This window comes from Protopterus annectens, chromosome 7.part0 (genome assembly GCF_019279795.1).
Source record: "Protopterus annectens isolate FY-2018-M chromosome 7.part0, PAN1.0, whole genome shotgun sequence".
Lineage (NCBI taxonomy): Eukaryota > Metazoa > Chordata > Ceratodontiformes > Protopteridae > Protopterus > Protopterus annectens.
In genome coordinates this window covers 313,335,126-313,347,675 of record NC_056739.1, presented here as the reverse complement: position 1 = coordinate 313,347,675, position 12,550 = coordinate 313,335,126, and the positions used below count along the sequence as shown (strand labels likewise).

Below are 12,550 nucleotides of genomic sequence, written 5' to 3'. Positions count from 1 at the left end.
AGTTGGTTGCCTCTGCACTTACTTTGAGTGTTGGGAAATATATTTGCCTCTGTCTTAATGGGTCATTTTATTTATTTCCATTGAAACCCCTCTTCCTGCTGTTGTGCTCGTGTCACAGGTTGACTCCTGATCAAATGACTATAGAAGCACTTACAGGGTCTAAGCTACAGTAGCTCTAAATGTAACTTTGAATATGGAAAATAAGGGGTGTTTTAAATGCAGAAGAAGCTGGAAATAGATAGGGATTTCTAAGGTGCCATGTGTCACTTAACTCTGGTGGAAAAATTCCATGGCTGGTCCAAGGGGGGAACATGCTTGGGATTTTTAGAACAGTCATACAAAGGGTACAGGATATCTATAATTGATGTACATAATTGTTAATTCACACATGCCAGCAGGCACTTTATTAGGTGTTCCTTCTGCCATCTGACTGAACAGCTATTGCCTGCAGGTTATAGTCAAATTTTAGGGGTCAGAATGTTTTTTTTTTATTTAAATAATGCAGATTACCTTATTAGTTCAGTTACAATAATTTTTTCACATTTAAAATGCTTAAGATTTACCCAAGGTTGGCTTTATTTAATCACTGGCCTTTGCCCTCATGATTAAAACACACCAACGTCGTTGGTTATTGCTTAAATATCCCATATAGGCATGTGACCAGAGTTCCATCACTCTCAGCACAGACATGTCAGATTATACATATTTTCATCAGGCTTTATTTCCAAATAACATGGCTAGACTACATATTCTGCTGCATTTCATCCTTAAAAGGGCTATCCACCCACTCCAGCTGAACCCTATCATTCCCCCCCAACACACACGGATACTATTTGGTTGAATGTACTGCTACTTTTAGCATACATAAGACTGTAAAAAAAATGCCACTGAGATATTTTGTATACATCACTAGTCCTCATGCTGGAATTCTCATTCCATGGTAAGCTGAACAGATAAAACAGGGACTACATAGCTCAGTAACACCAAAAATTACAACAATGCTGACCTAAGTGAAAGCTTTTGGTATAATGTCTCTACCTTCAAATTATGTTTTTCAACTTTCTTTCTTGAAAGGAATGGTTTCCTTCTTTATATTGTCATATTTTGCTTTTTCCCACTTAACAGACTTTCTCAGACAAGTCTTGCTGAAGTGTAGGCATAATTAGTTTTTGCAAATGTGCTGTCATTTTAAGTCATTATTTTAATCTACTAGTATATTTAAAAGATTGGTTTATTTTAATATTTCCACCACGATGGCTAGCTTTGCTATATCCCTACATTCAATACTTCCACCACGATGGCTGGCTTTGCTATATCCCTACATTCAATATTTCCCATTTCATGATTGCTATAGCTTATCCCCTACACATTCATTGGCAGTTTACATGTATGTTCTTCCCCATTACCAGCTCTATTCATGCACACCTTCACAATTTTCTTTTTTTTCTTCATTCTGTTTTTCTTCCACACACCACACACAAGCTCAACTTTTTTAGTGCTCTAGCTTCACCTCCATCATCTCTGTTTGGTTTTCTGTTTCACTAAGCTCACAGTTCCTTGCTATGACTCAGCCTGAATGAAAAGGTTATTATTTTTTTTAATAATCATTACTGGATTACCCACTGTCATGTAATGTAACCATGGTTTAATACTTAGTGATGGGATAGCATGAAATATTGCAACTTTTGTCTTCCACTGTGAACCCATAATTAAACTGTAACAATTGCATGGCTCATCTAAAATGCTCCAATGATATCTAAACACCCAATGTAAATATAAAAAAAAAAATAAAAAAAAGTCATATAAAAAAAAAAAAAAAAAAAAGCTCACAGTTTAAAAAAAAATCTTCATATGTTGATTATACATAACTACTAAGTTAATTGTCACTACCTTCCAGCTACAAAGAAGCTAATTTTGACTTATTAATCAAAACACTCAAACTGCTTTAGGATCCCTTCTTGCATCACTCATAGTTTTGTATATACATATTAACCGCTCCATTTTTACTGACCCAACATCTCAACAGTACACAATTTCATGGTGTGTACCTATTATCAGGCTTGATTTAACCCCATGCACCTGCTTAGAATACAGTAAGTCAGAACACGTGATCAACATGTTTTATATTCTGCATGGTCTGACAATATCCTTATATTTTTGAATCATTTTATAATTTTAAGATATTTTTAATTACCAAGATGCACAAACAGATATGTTGACATTTTCAGACAGTTTATAAATTCAGGTACTGCACACCGATTTATTTTTAGGGTGGAGAAATTTACTAGTCCAACAGTTCTCGTTTTAAAGATACACATTCATTGGTCCAGACACTCCTCACTTACACAGACCACATACAGTGTGCAACATGACATAGGCTACTTGTGTTAAAAATAAAAGGGTTAAATTCTCTTAGCCAGGACAGCACAACTGCACTTTCCAATAACAGATGTGGCATTGTCCAGTGGTTTAGCCACCATGTTGGCAAATGAAATGATGAACTTCCACAGATTTTCAATAATACAATGAAAAATGGTGTGGCCAGTTCCACTGACACAAACAGGTACACAGAGGAATCTAACTACAGTTTTGTCAACACTGGTCAAAAAAGCCAAATAAAACAAATGTATGGTCTCTTATGTCTGTGTCCTAATAAAAGTACATGCAGCATTGCAGATTTTGATATATTTGGGCCATGTCCTGTTGATATGGACTCCATTACATCTTTTGTACATAAACTTTCTTGATCCCACACACACAGGTCGTGTTGCTCTCTGGATCCATGGAGTATCTCATGTGCACCTTCAAGAGGTGATCCCCAGCTACCAATGCTTCCAGTTTGGTTTGCTGTGTAGCAAACATTTCTGTGTACTTCTTTGGAATTGCACACACAGTGCTCAGCTTGTAATTTCAGTAAAGATACATCACTGCAGATCATTCTGTTTGCTTTTTTTCACTTCTCACTGTAGTAGACTTCCAGCCACTTTAGAAAGAAGTCATGCTCCATGTAAAGGTTTTTAGTCTTTTGTTGTGCTTTTTCTCCTGATGCATGGGGATTAGGCACTCATTACACAGTAATCATACATGTGCATAAAAGAAGATTATTAAAAAAATTAACAATGGCATAGTTATAGTTCACTGGCAAAATAATGAGTCTACAACTTTTGATTAGCCAGCCTACCACAGAAAACCTGAGGGCAGGCAAGATGAAGAGCAGAAACCCATGCAGGATAGCCCTGGAAATAACATCAAAGTTATAATGCTAAGTGAAAGTTCAGAGACAACACACTCTTCTTGGAGTGACAGCCAAAAAAGAGTCTCCTATAGGTGGCCTGCTATGTGGAATACCTTAAGAAATGCCCAAAAAGGGAGCAAGGGATTTCCAGGCACATCCTGAAAATGAGCTGGGAGGGGTAGAGCTTTTAGTAAACTTAGCAGGAGGCAGGACATGAAAGTTCCACAGCAACAAAAAGATTTTTATTAATCCAAAGGAACAGCTGCATTTGACATTGTGGCAAGCAACTTGAGGAATAGACTCCAACAGGGAAAGGGCAGAAGCATCAGAGTCAAAGGTCAGAAAAAAACCACTTTGGAAGGAGGAGAGAGGAGAAATACATACTGGGTCATACGAGTTTGGTAGCCAATGGACCAATAGCTTTCCATCTCTCCATAGCCCTACTTCTTATCTGGAAGTAAACTTTTTGTAGCAACAGCTTGGAGGGCTTGTTTGAGAAGAGTAAGCCAGGGACTCTTCTCCAGAATCTAGATCCATTGGGGATCCTTAACTACAAGGGAAATTTGCTTGGCTTTCTATTTCTTTTTGACAACATTCAATAAATGTATTAGGGATCTCCTCCCTAACCAAGATCTGATGCTGGCCAAAGTTGGGTTGCAGCGGAGGAATCCTGAGCGGAGGAATCCTAGGCAACCACCAGACAATCTTCTGGGCTTTCAAAAGCCTCAAGAGAGACATCCAGAGGAGGTTGGACAGCAAATATATTAAACCCAAGTGTTTTGGCCTTTTTCAAGCAGATGACTGAGCCTCAGGATGAGAAGATTCTGCCATAGCACCTTGAACCAACAGCAATCTGCCTCCCACACTGTCATTTCCCTTTCTGGATGACATAAAAAAGAAGAAAAAAAAAGAAAGAAATCCAACACGGCATTTATCTGAAACATGGCTGACCTCAAGTGGGCGGCAATAACTGACACACACTTGAATAACTCTTGGATGGCTTGGTTATAAAGGAGTTACATGTCCTCTGGGATGCTGATGTTCATTCTTCATTCACCCCCATTGCTAGGGCAGCATCAGATAATAGAAGCTCATCTGCAATCACTGCACCTATCCAACAAGGAATCAAAGGAAAAGGACCCTACCGCTTCCTTGTAAAAGACCTTTGAGGGGGTTTGAAATCTATTCCTGTGGCAGACAACATTGTCCCTTCCTGTTCATGTTTAAGTTTTTTTCTTTGACTGTGTTCACAAGTGTTGTTGATGCATTAGTACGTGACGCTTTAAAGGCCCAAAAAGTTGCAAAAGAGAAGCAAGGCATTATTTCTCATGGCTATTCCTGTCCTCATAGAAAAATTAGATACGGTCAATACAGTGACCACTTGGGAGTCTATATTTGCTTGTAAGTATCAAACATGGTAGGATTATTCAGACAGTGACTAGGGTCTGCTTTACTAAGTTTCTTTAAAACCTAAGTGGGTGTGTTAGCTGGTTCAATGCACAGAAAAACAGAACAAAAATGGCATTAACCTGCTTCCACATGTGATACATTATCCTGAACTTAGGAGGATGAACAGTGATGGACACAAAAGGTCTTGTCCTTGGGCAGCTGGAGGATTTTGTATAGTTTCCTAGGGACAGGCTCTAGAACATCAGGTTCCCACTATGCCCTGTGTGACAAGTCTATAATGAGGTCATCAGGCAGGACTACTCAAGAGGTGGAAAGGTGAATCTATATGCCTCAAAAGTTTCTTGAAGAAGGGGCTGTGGGGAACCTTCCCTTTCACCAAGGTCTGTATCTAGTGTCAGATCTGGTCCTATGACAGAGAGAAAGCAAGCCCTTACTGTGGCCCAGATGACAAGTGTTTGACTAGCAATACAGGCACTGGAGGGACAGGATGAGGGCGGTTGGAAGTGAGCAGCCAATGATGGGGAGGTTGGAAATGAGCAGCCAATGATGGCTAGCCCATCCTAGAGGGAGGGAGGCTGCCAAGGATCACTAAAATTGCAGCATTAAGACCCTAGTGAGCTCCATGTTGCAAGTGGTAAACTGCTTGGTCAGGAAGCAGTCCATGTGCAGAAGTGTGCATGCACCTTCTATAGACGGCTACTACAGAGCCCAGATGGGGGTCAGGTTGAGCCCGGGGGCAGGCTAACAAACTGACATCCAGCTACAGGCAAACATATCCAACACCTCTGAAGACAAATGGGATCCCCGCTAAAGTGAAGCCTTGAGGCATTGAGATCTGCTTTGTTCTTAGTATCAATGTTAAGGTTTTAAGGTCCCAGACTGACAAGTTTCACGTGGGAAAGCTGAAACCAATAGTACATCTCCTGGGCACTGGATGGGGAGTAGTTCTCTCAAAGAAACAATGCTAATGTGGATAACATCACTACCCTACTCAAAATGCACTTTGCACAATATCTGCCCGGATAGAAAAGAATGTTGACAATCTATTGAATGACTATTTTGGGGCCATCTGAATTGTCTCAGTAAAGTTAAGCATCAGTCTCAAAATCAGAAGTTCCTGATTATCCAAGATTGAAAAGTCAAGGCCTCAGTGCAGAGATCTACCAAACACCAAGGGAATTGCAGATGAATACATCAGACAATTGGAAACTGACACTGGGGATCAGATCTGGCTAGCAAAGTAAGATGTATGGGATGTAAATTCAGCTCCAATATCAAGATGTACCAAGAAGAAGTGTCAACCATATGTTTTATTGGGTCATCCGAATCCACCCTAAATACTGAGGGGAATGGGATGATACCCATATCAGCTTGGGCCATGACAAAAGTTCACATCATTCAATCCCAATCTTGTTTATTGAAGGAGTCTGAACTGACCTTGTAGATTTAGGGGAGAAAGTGAAAGGAGGTCAACACCCCAGATCTCAAAGTCCCCTTATCTGAAGGGAACAGCTGACAGCTGTCTAACGGAATATGTCCAAGATTTACAATAGTCTCCAGGAGAGCTCTAGCAAGAGTGAAATGGAAAGCTCCAAAGTAGCCAGAACCTGAGCTTCTTGATCCAATTTTGTTCAGAGAACTTGAACAGAGGAAGAGGAATCCAGTGCTGTATCTTTGTCTTTTTCCCCTTCATTTTCTCCCTCATCCTTGGAGGTGGAGGCTAAAAAGCTCTTTCAAAACAAGTCTGCTCCTGTACTCCTCTTAGTACTGGCCAACACCCTTGCAAATGTTGCAAGAGGTATCTAAAAATACCTTAGCCTCAGGCACACAACACATGGTTCATGGGTATTCCAGGGCAGGATCTTGTGGCCACATCTAGCACACTTTCTGAAACCGGTTTATCCATGAACATATCTGGTCAAAAATCAAAACCAACCTCTACTACCACCACTACTTGTAGAGGAAAACAATTAAAAGGTAAAAATAAACCCTATCTGAGAAAAAGGGAGTAAACAATCAAACTAGATCCAGGCCACCTAGCTGGATAAAGCGATGGATGGAAACACAAGCAGAATTCTAAAGGAGAGAGAAAAACTGACCATAAAGTAGGTAAAATTATATCTATAAAGTGTGCTTTCAGTAACTTGGGTGGCAAACTACATCTAAAAGTATACAAGGGACCAAGTGCATCATGAGATGAAATCCATTTGATGACTATATCCCACAGGCTGAAGTAAACAGAATGAGGATAATTTAAGATCCTTGTTTTTGAGCACTTTGAACTTTGACACCTTTAGAAACTGGTTTACATGGAAAAGGTCCAAGATGGGATCTCTATTTACCCTCTTTCCTTTCCACCAAGAAGTACCCGTAATAAAACCCTGGGTCTTCCTTCCACAGGAGCACATTTTCTCCACAGTCTCTGTGTTCAACAAATTCTTTGAACAACTGATGTATAACCTTTTTGGCCCTTGGAAATTAGTAGCAAACCTCTGAACTGTGGTCTTTCTACAAACTGTAGACAACACCCTTCTTTCAGAATGCAAAATACCCCCCTGTCCTCAGTGACCATCTTCCAATTACCGATAAAGAGTGAACAGGCTTTCAACCTTTGGGAGGAGGACACAGCCAGTTATGAGTCATTGTTAATTCATCTAACTTGTCACTTTTTTGTGCCTGACTTTTTAGGACTGGAGTTCCATATGTTTGCTGCAAAGCTCCTACAGTACACAGACACAAAGGTTTCAAAGATATGCCAAATAGATTGGGATATCCTATCCTTCACCACTGTTTTGTGCACTTCCTGCACAGAGATCAGTAAAAGGAAACCCTTGCAATAATGGCACATTCAAGATGCCAGATTTCACACTAAAGTCCACCAAAAAGAAACCACATTGGACAAGCAGTTCAAAGACCTAAATGCCAGGATAGCAATACACCTCCTCCCACCAAATACCTATCCAGAGCTCTACTATGTTATTTGGGGTGGGATTCCTGGCTTGAACTGAAATTGCTCCCTTGCTGGAACTTATGCACCCCACATACATCTGGCTTCATTGACTCTGTAGAATTATTGACTCTCCAAGTACTCCATGGAATCATTCTGAAAAGGCTTCTTTGATTTTGTGTTGAATGAGTATCCCCAGAAGAGAATCCACCTGTTGAAGAAGCAGAGACCAACATGTCTTCAATGCCTAAGCCATGGTCTGCAGCTGATGGAAGTCTGCCCACACAGGCCGGATCCTTAGCATCTGAGGAGTAGGATTATACTTTAGGTGCATCCATCTTTCTCTTTTTGCAGGAATTCCCAATGCTGATGGTCTTGTTCATACATCTTAGATTTCAGGCAAGAATGACATTTTTGACCAGCTGAGCTGTCTGAAGTAGAAGTTTTCAGTGCAGGTGGGGCTGGATTAAGGCACTGCCTCACCTAGACAAAGGCAAGCTCTGCTGCACATCCTTAAGTTTTGGTACCTTGTGCCTACTCTGCTTGGGGTGATGAGAGACTTCAGGGAGCTGCCTTTGAGACTTCAGGCAGGTGATCAAAGCCTCAATATGGTCTTCAGAAACCTAATTTAGCACAAATGTCTTAGAGATCCTGCCTTCACCTTCAGTTATAAAAATACAGGCCTTGGTAGTCAAAGGATCAACAACTGCTGAAGGAATGGCTGATATGTTGATCTGGGAGAACATGCCAGCTACTGATTATGTGGACACCAACTGAATAGTAGTGCCAAAGGCCTCAGCCACAGTAAACTAAGGTTGGGGCCTGTGAAACCACTTCTAATGCAAGCTATCTAGACCTGTAAAACCCTGTGTTTGTGATGTCCAGTTTCCTCTCCTCTTCTTTCCTGAGAGCTTATTTTTAGGGGACACACTCCTAGAGTCCTTGGACCCATCATAGTAGCCCTGAACTATACTGGTGTCCCTTTTTAGGGATGAAGTCCAAGACAGAATGCCATCACAGTGGCCTACAGTGAAACCCCTAACCACCACCCCAGGCATCCAGACTCAGATTACTGGCTCACACATCTGAGGTGCTGGCAAGGATGGATATGCTCATCCTGAGGAAAGATCAAACATGAACACACCTTGTGGCTGATCCTCTATGCATCAGTCTTTACCAGTGGAAATTTGTCCTAAGGAAAACTGGGGAGAGCTACTGGCCAAGTGGTTGTAGCAGTAGGATGACACACAAGTGCATCCCCATTGCACATTCAATCCCAGACATTAAAGGTTGCACTCTAGGATGGATCATCATCATCAGCCCCCTTTTACCCATTTTTCAACATGGGGTCGGGATATCATGTTAACTGTCAACATCTCTCGATTCAACACTCATGCCTGACTGTTGCAGATCTTTCACAAAATCCATCCAACTCTTTGCTGGACATCCTTGTTTCCTCTTACCCTCTTCCTGTCTGTTCTAAATCTTCTTCACCAGATTGTCTTTTGCTTTTCTGCATGTGTCCAAACCACCACACTCTGTTCTCTGATATTTTCTGCAATTGAAGCTACTTTGGCTTCTGCTCTTATTTCCTCATTTTTTCATCTGTCCCACAGTGTGCATCCTACCACCCCTTCTCAGGCACTTCATTTCTGTCATCTCTAGCTTCCTCGTCTGCTCTGCCTTTACTGCCCAGGTTTCTGTACCATACAGTAGTACTGGTCACACCACTATCTTGTACACCTTACATTTCAGCTTCTTTGGCATTCATCAATCATAGACAACACCTGAGACTCTATGACAGTTGGCTGCAGCCTCTCTGATTCTAATGCTGACCTCTTCATTCAGACTTCCCTTCTACTAAACCACCCCTTCCAGATACTTAAAGCTATTTACCTGTTCCACTATCTTCTCTTCCATCTCAATTCTCAGCTTCTTCTGATTTTTCCCAGTGTTCTGCTATTACCACTGTCTTATTTGTGCTTAGTTTCATCTGGTGTGCCTTCAGTTTTGTATTTCATGTCCATATTCTTTTCTAAAGGTCTTGCTCCATCTTCCTGTAATGCCACATCATATGCGTACAGCAACTTTATTGATCTGACCCCTCCAACTTGTTTGCTAATGTAGTCCATCACTAGTATGAACAGCAGTGGGCTCAGTGCTGAACCCTGGTGCACACCCACTCCCACTGGGAATCCCCTCTGTGATGCCGAACACTATTCGTACCAAAGTCATAGAGTCCTTGTACATAGGCTGCATTTAATACCGATGTTTCTGGGACTTCAAACCACTGCAGTACTGCCCACATCAGCTTTCTTGGGACTTTGTCATAAACTTTCTCCAAGTCTAGTTATGCCCAGTTGGACTCTTTCCTCATCTCGAGCTTCTTCTCAATTATCTGTCTCACTGCAAACATCAGGTCAATTGTGGTGCATCATGATCTGAATCCGAACTGCTCATTTCCCATCTTACATTCTACCACTCTGCGTATCAGTTTATCAATCACTCTCTCCAGAACTTTCATGCAATGTGATAGGAGTTTGATCCTTCTGTAGTGCCCAGAGTTGTGGATGTCCCCTTTGTTCTTGTAGGAGGATGGATGTTAGGGCATAAATAGATAATACTTTTCAGCAGCAATGAGAGAGACACCCCTCAGAAGTAATACAACTTGTCAGAATGGGTTTTCTATATTAATTATAGTTCGTATATTACTTCTGAACACGTACTTGTGTTCTTTGAACATTACTTCTAAGCAAGTTAGGCCCGAAAGAATTTGTATTCTGTAAAGCAATGAAAAGCATTTCTGTTTTTGTAACTAAAAAAAAAACAAAAAAATCCTATCTATTTGCTCGTTTTCCACCTTTTCTCAAAGTAGAATAGTCCAGCTCTCAGATTTGCTGATTTCAGGACTGTATTTGGTGTTCTGAGTTGTCCAGACCTTGCAGAGTTGGAAGGAAGTCTTTCTGCTTATCAGTGGGAGTGGTAAACTCTAAACAGACTATCACTAAGAGGAGTGGTTTCCAGCTCAAGAACTGGACGTTTTGGGCTGCTTCTATCCCTTTCAACTTTCTGAGTTAAAAACCCGTGTTTGCACATCATGCAGCACCACTAAGCTAGGGTAAACTATTACCGGTGCCTTAAAGTCTGCTCTTCATTCAAATTTTCCCTTAGATCTTGGTAGCTTTCATCTCTGAGCACTCGTATCAAACCTCAAAACCTAGCACTTGCTCAGAACCTCTTGCAGCTGCTGTTGTAGTCGCACAAACTGCTAATAGCACTAACAAAACAGCTTTAGTACTTTTAAAGAACAACAACTACAGTGCTTGCATAACAGCTACAGTACTAAATACTAAGCACCTATCCTGGCATGTCAAGAAGTCAGTTCCCTACCACTTTCTCCTATTAACCTGGTGAACCTGGGCATCCTGAGGCAATGTAGCAACTGCCTCATGTACACAGATAACCCTCTCCTCCTACCTACTAACACATCCACTTGTGAGAAATGCACGTACATAACCAAACTGGAAGCCACACTGTCTCAAATCAAGACTGGGCTAGCCAGTCAAGAGGAGAAGGTAAATACATATTCCACACCACATAGAACACATAGTCCACCAGATCATACACCACCACACCTCTCACATAGTAACACAAAACACACAACCACTTTCGCGGAGGTTTGCAAAAATCTGCCCAGACAGCAAAGACCTCAGAGGCAAAAATGCAGGTAACCATCTCACCCAAACACAATCCCTATGACACATAGCCCACATAAACAGTGGGCCACTCAACCTAAGCCTCTATGGCAAAACAATCTACCCAATACACTAATCATTGGTGACTCAAAGAGTAAGGCACACTGACGTCCCACTCACTAGAAAGTTACGGTCAGCTGCCTGTCGGGTGCCAGGATCCACCACATAACGCATGCACTTAAGTCTCTCCACAACAAGTACAAGTATGACTCGGTCATTGTCCATGTTGGTGTGAACAACCTAAGATGTACCTCCCTGGACTACATGAAAAGAGATATGGAGGAGCTCTTGGATCTTGTAGCCCAGGCAGGTATGACCCTAGCCCTGAATAGCAATACTATCGTCGCCTAGAATGATACCACAGTACAAGCAGAAAATTACTTACTTCAACAATTGGCTAAGTTTCTGGTGTCATTCAAAGGGGATCCAATATATGTCTGCCTGGGATGACATGATCAACAGACCTCAGTGCTTTGCCAGAGATGGCCTGCATCTGTCACCCCTGGGATTTTGGATACTGGCAAAGGCTCTTGCCACCCCTAGAGTGCCTTTTTTAGGCAATGCCCTGAACATAAAATTACCACCATAACAACTGCAAACAAAGGCAACCTGAGGAAAATGCTACTCAACGCTAGAAGTCTAGATCTCAAAATACACTTGCTCGGGTCACTCCTAAAACTGGAAAACATTGACCTCTGTGCAGTAACAGAGACCTGGTTCAAAGAGCACCCCAGCGCTACCAGGCTACACAGCATAGCACACCTTCCAACCCCTAAACCTTGACCGAAGCCTCAAAGGAGGTGTGGACCAAAGCCCCAAAGGAAGTGGCATATCCATCTTCATAAAGGACACACACACCTCCAGACTTCTTGCCCAACATAAGGCAAAGATACTTCAGTTACAACTAACACTAGATAAAATGGCAATCCAGGTTGTAGCCTGCTATAGATCCCCCAACTATGTGCCAAGACTCCCACTCCGCTTTCCTGAACACTCTGGAAAGTATTAGGGTTCAACCTAATACCCTTATACTAGGAGACTTTAACTACCCCCCCATTAGCTGGGAAAATTACTCTTGCTCCAACTCATTTGCCCAGCGATTTCTGGAATTCATTAACTCCAATGCCCTGGAGCAACTCACTCTCACCCCCCACCAGAGGCAGAAACCTTCTCAATCTGGTCATCACAAACATGGGGGACCAC

At 41.7% G+C, this 12,550-nt stretch overlaps 1 protein-coding gene across 6 annotated transcripts in view; it reads right to left on the bottom strand.

Annotated features, from left to right (window-relative positions):
- The window catches only part of IKBKE (inhibitor of nuclear factor kappa B kinase subunit epsilon), an 889,499-nt gene that overhangs the window by 562,011 nt on the left and 314,938 nt on the right, over nt 1-12,550 (bottom strand). The window lies entirely within an intron of this gene.